Below are 17,500 nucleotides of genomic sequence, written 5' to 3' on the forward strand. Positions count from 1 at the left end.
TTCAGGTGTTACTATCATGTAGACTCCATCGTAGTGTGTTGCTCATCGTCTACCTTTTCTTCTAAGCGATCGTGTAGTAGAGCTCAGCAATCGTAGGAATTTGGCAGGCGATCGTGTAGTAACTGGTAAGCGATCGTGTAGTATCTTGTAAGCGATTGTGTAGTCTTTTGTAAGAGATATGGGAGTGTTTTGTAAGCGATCATCTAGTATTACTCAACGATCGTTTAGAGTTTTGTAAACGACCAGGTAACAACTGTAAGCGAATATCATTCAATGAAGAATTCGTTCATCGAAAGATTGTGCCAGCGGTTACGTTAATAAAGTCCTTTTAAGGATCAGTGGGTATCAAAGCAACCACCTGGGTAAGCATGGCTGAAGAGAAACTGGAGTTACTAGACCAAGAGATCTCTCGAGTCAGAGTCGAAATGCAGAAATTGTCAACCATAGGGGAGAATTTGGTGTCATTAACGAAGAACATTGAAATTGGGATTGCAAGCAGAGAAACATCAACAGATCCTCATTTCCTATGTCATGGAAATGGCCAAGGGAAAGGCAAAGGTGATGGAAGAGGCAGAAGGATCGAATACCAATAATGTGTGCGGAACAAATATTTCAGTGAAAGCAGTCGGTGAAGACGCGATTTACGATCAAAGTAAATTCAAGAAAGTAGAAATGTTGGTGCTTAGCAGAAGTGATCCAGATGCGTGGTTATTCAGAGCAGACCACTATTTTCAAATTCATACGTCGACTGAATCTTAGAAGATGATGGTGGCAGTTGTAAGTTTCGATGGCGCCACATTAGACTGGTACCGATCAAAGGATGTTAGTCCGATTTCGATCTTTAAGAGAAGGATCCATCTGTGGAAGATTCTTGGCTATTAAACAAGAAACGACTATAGAGGCATATCAAAATTTGTTTGATAAATTAGTAGAGTCATTACCTCATTTGCCGAATAAAGTTCTAGAGGAGACATTCATGAATGGATTGGCGCCGTGGATAAAAGCTGAAGTTGAGTGCTGGGATCCTATCGAGTTAACGTAAATGATGTCATTGGCACAGTATGCTGAAGATAGAGAAAATACGCGGGTCGAAGCAGGTCAGGCGTGAACATACAGAAGTAAGATCCAAAACTTGAACTCTTCAAAATTCAATATAGAAAATATGAGTAAGACAGTAGGTGGAAGTGAACCGAAAGAGGGAGGGAAGACCAAAGAATCATTTTCAATGAGGACAATCACGTTGCGAGGAACGTCGAATAACGATAATTGGAGAGAAATTCTGACAAGAAGATTAATAGATGCTGAATTTCAGTCGAAAAGAGAGAAAGGGCTTTGTTTCTGGTGTGACGAAAAGTATACTGTTGGGCATCAGTGCAAAGAGCGGGAGTTGAGAGAACTGAGATTACTTGTAATGCAGGTGTCCGATGAGGAATGAGAGTTGTGTGAAGATGACAAGTAAGGGAAGAGACGTTAGAATTGAATATGTTGACATTGAGTGAGAAAATTTCACTTATTGCTGAACTATCTGTGAACTCAGTTGTGGGATTGACAAACCCACGAACAATGAAGATTAAAGGGGAAATCAAAGGAGAATAGATGGTGACACTGGTAGATTGTGGAGCTATGCATAAGTTCATATCAGAGAGTCGAGTGAATCGTCTGCGGTTGAACATCACAGACACGACCAATTATGGAGTAGTTTTGGGATCAAGAACCACTGTGCGAGGTAAGGGAGTATGCAAAAATGTGGAAATGAGGTTGGGAGATTGGAGAGTGTGTGATAGTTTCCTACCATTGAAGCTAGGGAGTGTTGAGGTGATTTTGGGGATGTAGTGGTTACATTCCTTGGGAAAAACAGAGGTTGACTGGTGGAACCTAACATTGACGTTTGCTCATGAGGGTCGAAAGATAACTTTACAGGGGCATCTAAGTCTGACGAAGGCAAGGATCAGCCTAAAATGTATGGTGAAAACATGGGAGGCAGAAGATCAGGGATTCCTGGTTGAATGTAAACTATTAAATGAGGGTGAGTTAGCAGCCGAGCAAGGGGAAAACAACGAAGCCGAATCACTACTAGAGTCTCTATCAGACTTGCTCAATCAGTTTCAAGACATATTTGAATGGCCCGGGGAGTTACCCCCTCGTCGAAATATTGAGCATCACATCCATTTGAAGGAAGGAACCAGCCCCATAAACGTTCGTCCATATAGGTATGCATATCATCAGAAGGCCGAGATGGAGAAATTAGTGGAGGAAATGTTGGAATCGGGCATGATTAGGCCGAGCACCAGTCCCTATTCTAGCCCTGTTCTACTAGTTAAAAAGAAAGATGGTGGATGGAGGATTTGTGTGGACTATCGTGCTCTCAACACTGCTACTATTTTAGATAAATTTCAAATCCCTATGGTGGAAGAACTTTTTGATGAACTAAATAGAGTTGTTTTCTTCACGAACTTGGATTTGAAGTCTGACTATCATCAAATTCGAATGAGCCCACGGGATATGGAGAAGACGGCCTTCTGGACACATGAAGGGCATTATGAATTTCTGGTAATGCCTTTCGGTTTGTTGACAAAAAGCGACGTGATGTTGAATTTCAAGTTGGTGATTGGGTATGGCTGAAGCTGCGGCCCTATCGACAGATTTCAGTTTGGCAAAATAAGTTTATGAAATTATCTCCCAAGTATTATGGGCCATATCAGGTGGTTGACAAAGTGGGATCAATAGCTTACAAGTTGAACTGTCCGACAACAGTGTCCATCCATCCAGTGTTTCATGTGTCGTAGCTAAAGAAATTGGTTGGACAACTAGGAGGGGAATCATCTGTGGATCCCTTAGTCGATGAAAATCATACTTGGCTGTCGAAACCAGAAGTTTGTTTGAACTCTCGACCTGGGCTGTCACAGTGGGGAAGTGAAGTTTTAGTGAAGTGGAAGGGCTTGCCGGAGCATAAGGTGACTTAGGAGGTACTCAATGATTTCCATAATCAATTTCTAGAAATTTACCTTGAGGACAAGGTAAAGGTGGAGGGGGGAGGTAATGATAGACCTCCATATGAAAGAAGGAAGAATAAAAAAGTTAACAGAACGTTGGTGGTTGAGTCGGTTATAGAGGTTGGGGACCGCAACTGAATTTACTTTCAATTCATTTCAGAAGTTGAGCGTTTAAAAGAAGAAAGAAACAGAAAAGGAGGCACGGAAGTTTGCATATCTGGAGTGGGAAAGGTGAGCTCTCGAGAGTGGGAGTTTGGGTGTTACTATCTTGTAGACTTTATCGTAGTGTGTCGCTCACTGTCTACCTCTTCTTCCAAGAGATCGTGTAGCAGAGCTCAGCGATCGTATGGTATTTGGCAGGCGGTCGTGTAGTAAACGGTAAGTGATCGTGCAATATCTTGTAAGCGATCGTGTAGTCTTTTGTAGGCGATCTGGGAGTGTTCTGTAAGCGATCGTCTAGTATTACTCAGGGATCATATAGCGTTTGTAAATGATCATTTAGAGTTTTGTAAGCGATCGAGTAACAACTGTAAGCGGTCATCTAGCCTTTGTTTGACTCATATCGTTAAATGAAGAATTCGTTCATCGTTTAGCTATTTTTGGAAGATTGTGCCAGCGATTACGTTAATAAAGTCCTTTTAAGGATCAGTGTCCTAACATTGAGCTACCAAGGGGACCTCATGAACCTGTAGCTTAAAGCTTCAACAGTACGTGAATAACTGACTAAACTCTTTAGTCACAAGATCCACCATTCGTTAACTGTTGGACACTCCACAAAAGACCGACATCTGCACTCTTCGCACTACATATATATTTCCGTGTCTATATAACCAATCAACAGTGCGATAACCCTTCACAAATCGCTCGTAAGTACAGCTGGACCAATTTACTGTTTTGCCCCTGTAGTTACATCTAACTTCTTAAGTACCACTGATTACTCTAATGAACAATAAGTCATAGTTCTACTATGACTGAGTCATCTCTTCCAAAGAGAGGGTGTGGCCACTATGTTAAAGACCTGGAATTAGCCCTTAAGAGAGCAATTTATCTACTTACCCTTGTTTTGGGGAAGGAGTGAATTTCGTCTTGTGTAACTAAGTTCCAAGCTTCCTAATCAGATAAATCCCCAAAAAAGTAGGCTCGTTGAGTTGGCAATCTGGCCACTCTCACCCATACTAATCAAAGGACTGCCCTCATAGGCAAGAGCTCCCAAAACACTCAGGATTAAGGTCATGTCACCTATGGTCATTTTAGTAAAAATGTAAGTCTCAATTATCAACGACGTTATATAAAGAGACTAATCATCTCGTGGTCCGGTCTTATAATAACTCTTTGTATAGGACACCCCCACTCGCTTATCTCCACATGAATGGTCAAGATCAGACCATTTGTAGTACTTTGCAACACTTGTAAATATCTACAAAGCGAGCTGTGTCCGTAGTGTTACCAGGATAAGGTATCCCTCCTTTATCCTTATACTACAGACCATTTAGGTTATTACTTAAGGCATGATCCACCTATATGTCTCACATACATGCTTAAGTTACATAAAATAACCACAGATCTTAGTTACTGGATATGAGTAAATGCAAAGAAAATAAAATTTATTTTATTAATAACAATGTGTACAAAATGTTTACAAACTATGAGACCACCAGGAGAATTAGGACACCAATTTCAAAAGAGTAGAACAACCTCTCTACTATCCCTAAAAGTGGGTAAGAGTGAATTCTATCTTATACCCTATGTCCCAAGCTATCTACTCGATCTTACCCCTGAAATGAGAGGCTTATTGAGTCGACACTGTTGAGTCAGCCCTCATCCATGCAAATCTAAGGATAATCCCGAATAAACAGGAGTTCATAGTTAGCTCAGGATTAAGGTCAAGTTACCTAGGTCATCAATTTGAAATAGTCAGTCTTAAATAGTAAACAACATTTTAAAGTAAGAATGCCTTATTTCTTGGTCCATACTTGTACAAATTCTTTGCATGCGACACCCTTCACTCGCATGTCTCAACATGAACGATTCAGGATCACATCGTTTGTACTAAATATAAAGTGGACTACATTCGATAGTGTCCCCAAGATAAATACCCAGCCTTATCCATATACTATAGACCGTTTAGACTATTTACTCGAACTTGATCCACATTTAAGTCCAAGTATTTATGTAATAGCCATGGATCTTAGTTTATTGGATTTAGGTTCTTTATCAAACGATATGAGCAATTCATACATTCAATAACAACTTTATTGAAAAAAACCTCAATAACATCTTTATTGATAAAAAAATAAGTTTATTGTTTACAACCACGAGTTTTAGGCTATAAAACCCAACACTCTCTTGACCAGGGAGGGGTTTGATCATAGTTGGACTATGACTTATTGTTCATTAGAGGGATTAGTGGTACTTAAAGAGCTAGATGTAACTATAGGGGAAAAACGGTATTTTTGGCCCATATATACTTACAAGCAATTTGTGAAGGGTCATCGCATTATTAACTTATTAAATTCAATGGACACAGAAATATATCTGTAGTGTGAAGAGTGCAGTTTTCGGTCTTTAGTGGAGCGACCGGTAGTTAATGAATGTTGAATAATTTAATTAAAAGAGTTTAAGTAATTATTCAAGTACCATTAGAGCTTCAATCTAAAGGTCCGTAAAGCTCCCTCTGTAGCTCAGCAGGGATTTATGAGAATCAAATTTTGGATTAATTTGAATTGTTCAAATTAATTGAGGGAATTAATTATATGCGATATAATTAATTAACTTAATTATATATGATATAATTAATATATTGTATTTGATACATTATATAAAGTTTATTTGATAGGAAATAAATATTTGAGTATGATTCAAATATTAATTATGTTAATTGGATTCAGATAATTAAATTTAGTATAAATGGGATTTATATTAAATACTATGCATTAATGAGAGAATTAAAACTATAGGTTATATTGTATTTGATATAATATTAAACTATAGGTTACGTATGATATAACATATAGTTTTATATATATATATAATAAGTTAGTTATTGTATATATATAAATTAAAATTAATTTATTTTAATTTTAATTTTAAAATTAAAGGGAGGGAAATAACTTCCCTCCCCTCTTCCCTCCCCTCAATTCTCAATTAATCTCACGTAGTGAGTAGGGTAGTTGGTCATAATAATCCTCTTTATAGAAGACTTGTGATAGAGGCCTTCTTTAGTTTTAGTAATCTCTTTGAAATTTTTCTCCTAGTCACTCTCTTCTCTTCTCACGTAAGTAAACTCTAACCCTATTTTCCCCTTCAATTGCATACTGTAACTTTCTTGGATTATACATATTCTGTGAAAATTAAAAAATGGGCCGATCCCCGCTTCCACTGTAGAACTTCACCCTTCCTTCAATTTGTATCAGAGTAGAGGTTTTGGTCCCAATTCTTTTAATTTTCCAGTATTGATTTACAGATTAATGGTGGGTATGCATTCTGTAAAATATTTCATATGAAGAATGTGTTTGGAATGCTGATGGTTTGCAATTATGGATAATTTCGGGATTGGGCCTTAGATTTATCGCTTTATTTTATACATTGGTTTGTAAAGACCTTTTGTTTCTGGGCATATATTGCGATAAAGTCTGTAATTTGAAAGTTTTAAGGAGTCTCCGGTTCAAACAGGCAAACCGGGTCTTGAACCGCTTGGGCAAAGCATCGCGTCTCCAACCATCCTATACTAAACTCCCCACGATCATCTACACGATAAAACAAACGCTTTGCTCTATCGCTTACCAGCGCTCCCAAAGCTAAACAATCGTTTAGCTATTACTACATGATCGCGTACTTTTTATAAAGCGATGAAGCCTAAAGTACATGATCCTTTAGCACACTTCGCACAGTGCCCACCTTCCACAATCATCTAAACGACTACGATGCTGCGAAGCACCATCGCCTAATTGATTGCTTAACTAGAGCCTCCGTATCGCATAAGCTCTATCGTGTAGGTAGTAACTAAGCGATGAAGCTTACTAAGTACACAATCATCTAGTGCGCGCCTTTTACTAAACGACGAGCATCACATGCTCCCCTTACAATCGTCTACCTCCAACGCCTACGCGATCGCGCAACCAACACTACACGATAGAGTTAACGATTTACCCCATCGCTTAGCATTAGCTAAACGATCATTTAGAAAATACTATACGATTGTCTAGAAAAATCTAAACGATCGCTTAGTTAAATCCCAACGATCGTTTACCTGAGGCTACACGATACGACCAACGCTTGGCCTTCTTCTTCGTTGAGAACCGCATCTCCATGCTTCGAAGCTTCATCACGAACGACTTGATTAACTCAAACTCTTTGAATTACAGACTCGATTGCTAAGTTAATTACGCCCAAAAACACAGGGACCCGTACAAATTAACACTTTGTAATGATAGAAAGCTTTAGCAAAAGGCAATTACACCCGAAACATTCATCAACTCAACCACAAATGCAGAAAACGATTAACCACAAATGCAGAAAACCCACCGTGACTGTAAAATGAGTTCAAATCAGAGTTGTAATTTGGAATATTAGAACAACCTGGCTATGATACCAATTGAAGGAAATCGAACTCGAGATTTCCATGAGCAGTGAAAAATAGATCATTCCAAATTACAATCATGAATGAACATTACAATTACAGTTGTACACAAAACACATAGTTATGCAATAAATACAAAAATTACAACATGAAAACTACAAATGAACAAGGCAAAAGCTATAAACATTTGTAGACTCGTCTCCACATTCCTTGCTCACGAACACTCGAACACATCAACCTCGAACGCTCGAACACAGTAACCTCGAATGCTCGAATAACACGACCGTAACACTGCACGAACACTTCATGCTCATCCTCAGCGATCACCTCGGTCACAAACTCTCCAGCAGCACAAACAACCTCCATAGAACATCAACGGTGTTGAGTTGAGTATGACACCACAAAGAATGCTACCTTGGTATTCTCGGTATGAGAATCCAAAGGGTAAGCTCTGTGTGGACTTGGTATGAGGCAGACGAAGGAGGAATGAACAATCGTATACACAATTGGTCAAGTGGGAGATGGCTGAAACCTATTGCATAGGTCGATACCCAATCGTTTAGCTAAAGCCAAGCAATCGTCTAGCAAAAGCTAAGCATCGTTTAGCTTAGTGTCTTTCACCTAAAAAAAACTACACGGTCGTTTACTAAAACACGTTGTCGCTTAGTAAATTGATATTTACTTGGCAAGCGTCGTGAGTTTCTTTTTGCGAGAGAAAAAACTCAAACACAACTTTTAACCTTTTGTAAAAACTTACTAAAATTAGGAAAACAATTTTCCTTTTAACTCACTGTTACCATGAATCACCAATAACCACCCACTCAATTGGTTATTAAAGAAAAAGAATTAATTATCCAATAATTAATATTATTATAAATATAAATCATAACCAACTTATCATACTATATTTATAACCTATAGTTTTAATATTTCATCTCATGAAACACATAAACCATAGTTCTTTTTCTATTCCATGGTATTTAATGTAAATCTCATTTACATCAATCCTCTACTATATGTATCTCATACATCATATCGATTATATCATATATAATTAAAATACCTCTTGTCAATTTGAACATTTCAAATCAACACCAAGAACTGATCCTCAACTGAATCCATTGAGCTACCAAGGGGATCTTATGTGAAGGAACTCTTATTCAAGAGTACCTGCGAGTGGAAGCGGATCTTTCCAATTCATTGGGACAGAATTACCGCATATACATTCAAACATACTTTTATAATACTAAAAAGATCAACGAGATGAAGATTTCTTCTTCACAGAAAGTCTGAAGCCCAACTGTCTATCTCAAACAGTCACCACTCGAACAGAAGGAAACGGAGAAGACAACACCACTCAGAGCCCTCAATATTCATGGAGTGAGAATCCAAAGTGTGGGCTTTGTTCGGATTTGGTAGAAGAAAGGAGGAAGAGCGACCGTACACAACGATCAAGCAAGTGGGAGATGCGGTCGTCTATCGCATAGACAATATGCTTGATCGTTTAGGTAAAGTATACGATTGTGTAGTAAAAGTAAGCGATCGTCTATAGATCGTGTAGGAAAAGGTAAACGATTGTGTAAGAAAAGGGTGAGCGATCGTCCGAACGATCGCGTAGAAAAAAAACGATCGTTTAGTAAATATCAAGAGCTAAACGATCGCTTAAGAAAAAGTAAATGATCGTTTAGATAATAGTGTGTGACGGTGTAATCGATATGTGATCGTTTAGCAATATCGTGTATGTAAGCGATCATGCAGGCACTATCGTATAGGCACTGATTTTCTAAATGATGACACTATCTTTTTCACAATATCTGCGCACGCCGAGATCAACACACCGTCTGTTATTTATAATGCACTCATCCGTTATTTAGAACGAAGAGGCGCCTTCCCATTTCCTTTATAACCGTCCAATGAATGTGATCTTATCATATTCATAACTTATAAATTAATATCAAATATCAATTATAATATTTTTCCTCTACTAGATATAAATCATATTTATATCCAATTTCCTCCAAATTAATGTATCTCATACATAAAGTTAATTATATCATATTTAGTTAACTTCTTCAATTATATCATATATAATCGAACTCCCTCTTGTCAATTTGAACATTTCAAATTGACCCAAAAACTAACTCTCAACTTATATCCAAGCTACCAAGGGGACCTTATGAACCTATGGCTCGAAGCTCCAACGATACATAAATAGCTGACTAAACTCTTTAGTCACGATATCCACCATCCGTTAACTTCCAGGCATTCCACTAAAGACCGACAGTTGAACTCTTCTTGCCATAAATATATTTCTATGTCCATTAGATATAACCAATCATCAATACGATGACCCTTTACAGATACTCGTAATTACATCAGACCAATTTACCATTTTGCCCCTGTAATTACATCTTCCTCCTTAAGTACCACTGATCCCTCTAATGAACAATACAACATAGTCCTACTATGTGTGAACATCTCTCGGGCTATGAGAAGGTGCATGGCGCCACATCGTTCAAGCCCTGGAATCAGACCTTAATGGAGCTATCTATCTACTTACCCCTGCCTTGGGAAAGGAGTGAATTCCATCTTGTGAAGTTGAGTTCCCAGCTCCCAAATTAGACGAATACCCAAAATGGTAGGTTTGAGTCGGCGTTCTAGCCACTCGCACCCATGCAAATCAAAGAACCGCCCTCAATGGTAAGAGTTCCCAACTCACTCAGAATTGAGGTCATGTTACCTATGGTCATCCTAGTGAAGTAAAGTCTCAGTTATGAACGGTGTTATATAACGAGACGTTAACACTTCGTGGTCAGGTCTTATAAAAAATCTTTGTATAGGACGCCCCTGCTCGCATGTCCCCTACACGAATGATTAGAATCAGACCATCTGTGACAAGTCATAACACTTGTGACCATTCCACAAAGCGGGCCGCATCCATAGTGTTACCAGAATAAGGTTTCCCTCCTATATCCATATACTACAGACCATTTTGGCTATCACTCAAGACATGATCCACTTGTATGTCACCATATACATGCTTAAGTTACATATAGATAATCAGGAATCTTAAGTTTATTAGTTTGTGGTAAAATCTAAATGTGCAAAGTTAAGTAGTGAAGTAAATATCATTTATATTATACATCACAAGTGTTTGTACAAAGTTGTTTACAAACTACTGGACACGAGACTTTAGGGTACAAACCCCAACATTATGAACCTGTAGCTCGATGCTTCAACGATACGTGAATAACTAACTAAACTCTTTAGTCACGGGATCCACCATCTGTTAACTACCAGACACTCCACTAAAGACCGAAAGTTGAACTCTCCTTACCACAGATATATTATGTGTCTATCTTAACCAAACAGAAGTGCGACAACTCTTCACAGATCGCTCGTTCGTACAGTTGGGCCAATAACCGTTATGCCCCTGTAGTTAATCTAACTCCTTAAGTATCGTTGATCCCTCTAATGAACATAAGTCATAATTCTACTATGACTGAGTCTTCTCTTCCAAAGAGAAGCTATGGCCACTATGTTCAAGCCCCGAAATCAGCCCTTAAGGAAGAAATCTCTCTACTTATCTCTGCTTTGGGAAAGGAGTAAATTCCATCTTGTGGATTGAGTTCACAGCTCCCAAATCAGACATGTCCCCGAAAAGGTAGGCATGTTGAGTTGACAATCTGGCCACTCTCACCTATACTAATCAAAGGACCGCCCTCAAAGGCAAGAGTTCCCAAAACACTCAGGATTGAGGTCGTGTCACCTATGATCATTTAGGTGAGATACAAGTCTCTAGTATCAACGACGTTATATACAGAGTATAGTCATCTCGTGGTTCAGGTCTTATACAAACTCTTTGTATAGGACACACCCGCTTGCACGTCTCCACATGAATGGTTAGGATCTACCATCTGTAGTAGTTTAGAACACTTGCAAACCTCTACAAAGTGGATCATATTCGTAGTGTCACCAGGATCAGGTATCCCACCTTAATCCTTATACTACAGACCTATTTATGTTATCTCTTAAGGCATGATCCACTTGTATATCACATATACATGCTTAAGTTCACATAAGATAACCAAGGAGCTTTGTTTATTGGATATGAGTAAATGTCAGAATTAAATAACATTTATTTTATTCATCAAACAATGTGTGTCTTTACAAAACAACGAGACTCCGGGAGAATTAGGACACCAATCCCAACACATGCATCATATATATTATAAATATTATAATATATAGTTGCATGATTTAATTTTATAGCATGATCATGTATCATATAATGTAAGTGTTATAATATATATTTGCATGTATTAATAACATAGTCATGTATCATTTATATTATAAGCGTTATAATATATAGTTTGAATGTATGGATGAAGGTATGTTATTAATTATTTCATTACTTTATTATATAAGTGTTATGTATGTTCAATAATGAAATAAGATTGCATGAAGCATGTCACTATTTTAGTTTATTTTATAATTGTTATAATTTACCTAAATATAATTTCCCTTACAATGATTGATTTTAATTTATTTTATTAAGGTTATAATTACAAGAAATTAGAAATTAAAATCAATAATTCAAAATTGCATACAAACTTAGGTTAAAATCATTTTTTAAAATTGTTTTAAAACATGATTCACATAGACCTACGATCGCATTTCTAATGAGATTAGAAATAAGTTTAATCTTTTAATAGGATTAAATTGGTTTTAACTAAAAGATTGATTTTTTAGCAAATGTATCTATTAGAAACCTTTTGTCTAAGGCTAGTTCTGTCTAGGCTAGGGTATTTAAGTTGACAGAAACGGAACACCCATAACAGAACACCCATACCTGGGAACTGACCTGGAAAGGTGAATTAGATAGATTTGCTAATCGCATGCAATTATTGATTAAAGTTTATTAAAGAGTATAATGAACATTAATCAAAGTTGTTTAACTATCCAAAGTAAGTGTTACTTTTAGACAAATTTAAACAGACGCTTTAGTAAAAACAAGTAGCCGTATATTTCTAAGTTAAAGAATCCTAGGTAAAATACTCAGTGGGAGGAAAATGGGTATATGATACTTCATTTTTCCTTCTCACGATTCTCTCTATAAGTTCACACCGTGAGATCTATACTCAACCTCGAGGCACCTTTACTTGTGTCCCCCTACGGATGGTATTTGTATAGGTCAATACCAAGGTGAATAGAGAGAGTGTTTATAGTAAGTGGAAGCTGAACATGTGTCAACACATCCCATGGTCTATCTCATTAGTTTTTAGTAAATTTTCACGCTCAGCCTCGAGGCACCTTTTCTTGTATCTCACTACGAATGACATTTGCATGACTATTTACTCAAACTCCAAAAATGGATAGGATTGCTTTAGTTTTTGTCCCTATCAGTTTTTCCCTACGGTTGGCTCATTGGAGCCAAAAATTAAGGGTTACACTTACAAGAAAATGTTAAGCTATTTAACACTTTCTAGATTGAACAATGGTGACTAATAGTTACAATAACAAGAAGTTGTTCTGTATATTGGTTGAAATTGTCTCATTTCAATGAAAGGATACTTGATCACCCTATGGTGGCTTTTACCCTGCCTCATTGAAATATCATTGCAAAATAGATATCACATAGGGTACATTAAATTATTTTTCTAAATTTGATTGGTTTTTCCAAATGGTTAATGCTTGAAAACTAATTTAAATAAGTTGTATGTTTCAGCAAATTTCATTATGACTTCCGCAACACTAAACTTACTCACAGCGAACAAACTTATCGATGAATATTACGTAACATGGAAAAACACAATCAACACAATATTAATCATTAATGAACTGAGAATTATCCTTATAGATGATTGTCCTTCTCTTCTTGCTCAAAATGCTCCTCAAAACGTTCGGGAGGCATATGATCATTATACACGGTCAAATGAAAAAACCCAAGCGTATATCTTAGCAAGCTTTTCTGAAGTCTTAGTTGTTGGGATTGGTGTCTTAATTCTCCCGGAGTCTCGTAGTTTGTAAACAGTTTTGTACACATTGTTATTAATAAAATAAGAGTTATTTTATTTGCATTTACTCATATCCAATAAACTAAGATCCATGGTTATTTTATCTAAACTTAAGCATGTATATGAGATATACAAGTGGATCATGTCTTAAGTAATAACCTAAATGGTCTGTAATATAAGGATAAAGGAGGGATACCTTATCCTGATGATACTACGAATACGACCCGCTTTGTAGAGGTTTGCAAGTGTTGTGAACTTCTACAGATGGTCTGATCCTGACCATTCATGTGGAGACAAGCAAACGAGGGTGTCCTATACAAAGAGTTTGTATAAGACCGGACCACGAGATGATTCGTCTCTTTATATAACGCCATTGATAATTAAGACTTACATCTCACTAAAATGGCTATAGATGACATGACCTTAATCTTGAATGTTTTAGGAACTCTTGCCTATGAAGGCGGTCCTTTGATTAGTATGGGTGAGAGTGGCCAGATTACCAACTCAACAAGCCTACCTTTTTGTGGATTTGTCTGATTGGGGAGCTGAGAATTCAATTACACAAGACGGAATTCACTCCTTCCCCGAAGCAGGGGTAAGTAGATAGATTGCTCCCTTAAGGGCTGATTCTGGGTCTTGAACATAGTGGCCACATCCTCTCTTTGGAAGATAGGACCCAGTCATAGTAGGACTATGACTTATTATTCATTAGAAAAACCAGTGGTACTTAAGGAGTTAAATGTAACTAAAGGAGTAAAATGGTAAATTGGCCTAGCTGTACTTATGAGTAATTTGTCAAAGGTTATTGCACTATTGATTGGTTGAGATGGACACAAAAATATATCTATAGTGAGAAGAGTTCGGCTGTCGGTCTTTAATGGAGTGCCCAGCAGTTAACGGATGGTGGATCCTGTGACTAAAGAGTTTAGTCAGTTATTCACGTACCGTTGGAGCTTCAAGCTATAGGTCTATAAGGTCCCTTTGGTAGCTCAATGGGTTCAAGTTGAGAATAAGATTTTGGGGTTAGCTTGAAGTGTTCAAATTAACAAGAGGAAATTCAATTATATGTGATATAATTGATGTGATGTATGAGATACATAAGGTGGAGGAATTAATGTAAATATGATTTACATTAAGTATCATAAAATAGAAAAATAACTATGGTTTATATGTTTCATGTGATGAAATATTAAAACTATAGGTTATAAATATAATATGATAAGTTGGTTATCATATTTATTTATAATATATTAATTATGTGATAATTAATTATTTTTCTCTAATAACCGATTGAGTGGGAGGTTATTGAAAGTTTTATGGTGACCGTGAGATAAAAGGAAAATTATTTTCCTAAATTTAGAAGTTGCCTCATTCGGAAAGTACTCATGGAGACAAGCTATCAAGTGAAAGATTTCACTAAGCGATAACATTGAGAGACTACACGATTAACTATTGCTTACCTTTGACTATACGATAGTTAATCAGCTGATCGTTGCTACACAATTAAGTAGCTAAGTCTATGCGATAGAGTGTCGTTTACTAAACGATCGAGCACATCATCATCTATACGATAGACCAGCTTGTTATCTCCCACTTGCTCGATTGTCTACTTGATCCTAGACCTCCAGTCTCTTCCTTTAGCCAAGATCATACAAAGCCCATAACTCTTGGATTCTCATACCGAGAATACCAAGGTAACCATTATGTTGGTGTCCTCACTTAGTTCATGGATTGAATTAAACTCGATTGGGTTTGAGGAGTTGTTGGCTATTCGTGTTGTTCGTGTGGTGATTGTTGTGTTCGAGTGTTGCTGTCTTTGGATGCTGTGTTCGAGCCCATAACTCCTGAATTCTCACACCGAGAATACCAAGCTAACCATTGTGTTGGTGTCCTCACTCAGTTCGTGGATCAAATTAGACTCGATTGGGTTCTAGAAGCTGTTGTCTATTCGTGTTGTTCATGTGATGATCGTTGTGTTCGAGTGTTGCTGTCTTTGGATGTATTGGAGATTGTTCGAAGGATTCCTGAAGAATGTTTCTTCAAAGGTATGCAACCTCTATCCCTTGTATCATCGTTTAGCATGTTGTAATTTCTGTATATGCATAACCTGTTAGTTTCCATTTTAGACTGTAATTGTTTGTATTCAATTCGAATGGATTTTGGAACGATCTCTTCCGTTGCTCATAGAAATCCTTGTGTTTGATTAGCATGAGCTCATTATCTAAGAAGCATGAGCCCATACTCACTACCTGTGAGATCATTGAGTTTTTGCGGGGAATGTTCGGACAATCGTTCACACAGCTCAGCCATGACGTTCTTAAATTCATCTTCAATTCTCGTATGCAAGAAGAGGCATCTGTTAGAGAACATGTTCTCAATATGATGGTCCACTTCAACGTGGCGGAGATGAATAGGTCTATCATCGATGAGGCCAGTCAGGTTAGCTTCATCCTGGAAAATTTATCTGAAAGTTTTCTATAGTCCCGTAGCAATGTTGTTATGAACATGATTGACTACAACTTGACTAATTTGCTCAATGAGCTACAAACTTTCCAATCCTTGATGAAAACCAAGGAACAAAAGGGTGAGGAAAATGTTGCTTCATCCTCTAAGAAGTACTAAAGAGGTTCGACCTCTAGAACTAAGTTTGTGCCTTCTTCTTCCGACACCAAAAGGTGGAAGAAGAAGAAATGTGGAAAAGGGAAAACTAACCCACCTGTTGTTGCCCAGAAGGGTAAGAAAACCAAGGCTATAAAGGGAATTTTTTTCCATTGCAACTAGGAAGGACACTAAAAGAGGAGTTGTTTAAAATACTTGGCAGAAAAGAAGAAGGCCAAGCAAGATAAATATGATTTACTTGTTTTGGAGACTTGTTTAGTGGAGAATGATGGTTCAACCGAGATAATAGATTCAGGCACCACTAACCATGTTTATTCTTCATTTTAGGAAATTAATTCCTGGCGGAAACTAGAGGTCGAGGAGATGACGATGCATATTGGAACCAGACACGTCGTCTTAATTGTTGCAATGGGAGGACTCCAGCTTACTTTACAGAATAGACATATTTTATTAGAAAATGTACTTGTTGTTCCTGACTTAAAGAGAAACTTAATTTCTGTAAAGTTTTTACTAGAACAAAATTATTCTATTTCAGTTAATATAAATAAAGTGTTTATTTATAAAAGATGGTATCAATATTTGTTCTGCTAAGCTAGAATATAATCTTTATTGAAGGAACTCTTATCAAAGAGAACCCATGAGCGGAAGCACGATCGATTCAAATTCATTGTGACAGAATTACAAGCATTCACAAACATACAAACTAGTTATGCATTTTCTATCAAATTACAGCATGCTTTAGTAACTAATAACAAAAGAGACAAGAGACATACCTTTGAAAAACTTTTCTTTTACATATCTCTCGCTCTTGTGAAGAACTAGTACAGTAACCTCTTGAAGTCGCTTAGATCACGAACAAACAACCTCTCGAACACCATCACTCAGCTACCTCAGTATTCTCGGAGTGAGAATCCAAAATGTGTGCTTTGTTGGATTTGGTAGAGGGTTGGAGGAAGCAACGATCGAACTATACGACTAAGAAAGTGAGAGAGTATACTATCTATATCGTATAGACTTTGTGTGCTTGATCGTTTAGTAAAACACAACAGGTACACGATCGTTTAGAAAAACAGGCTTGATCGTTTACACGATCGTTTAGAGAAACTCGCTTGCCATGCGATCGTTTAGTAAAAATTTACACGATCGTTTAGTTTTACACGATCGTTTAGTCAAACTTTACACGATCGTTTAGTCAAAGGCGCCTACACGATCATTTAGAAACTCGTTTAGAAGGCTATCGTATAGTCTCTAGTTAGCTAAACGATTAGTAGTAGCACTTAATGAAGCGATCC

Source organism: Benincasa hispida, chromosome 1 (genome assembly GCF_027475165.1).
Source record: "Benincasa hispida cultivar pf3 chromosome 1, pf3_genome.v1.1, whole genome shotgun sequence".
In the NCBI taxonomy this organism is placed as follows: domain Eukaryota; kingdom Viridiplantae; phylum Streptophyta; class Magnoliopsida; order Cucurbitales; family Cucurbitaceae; genus Benincasa; species Benincasa hispida.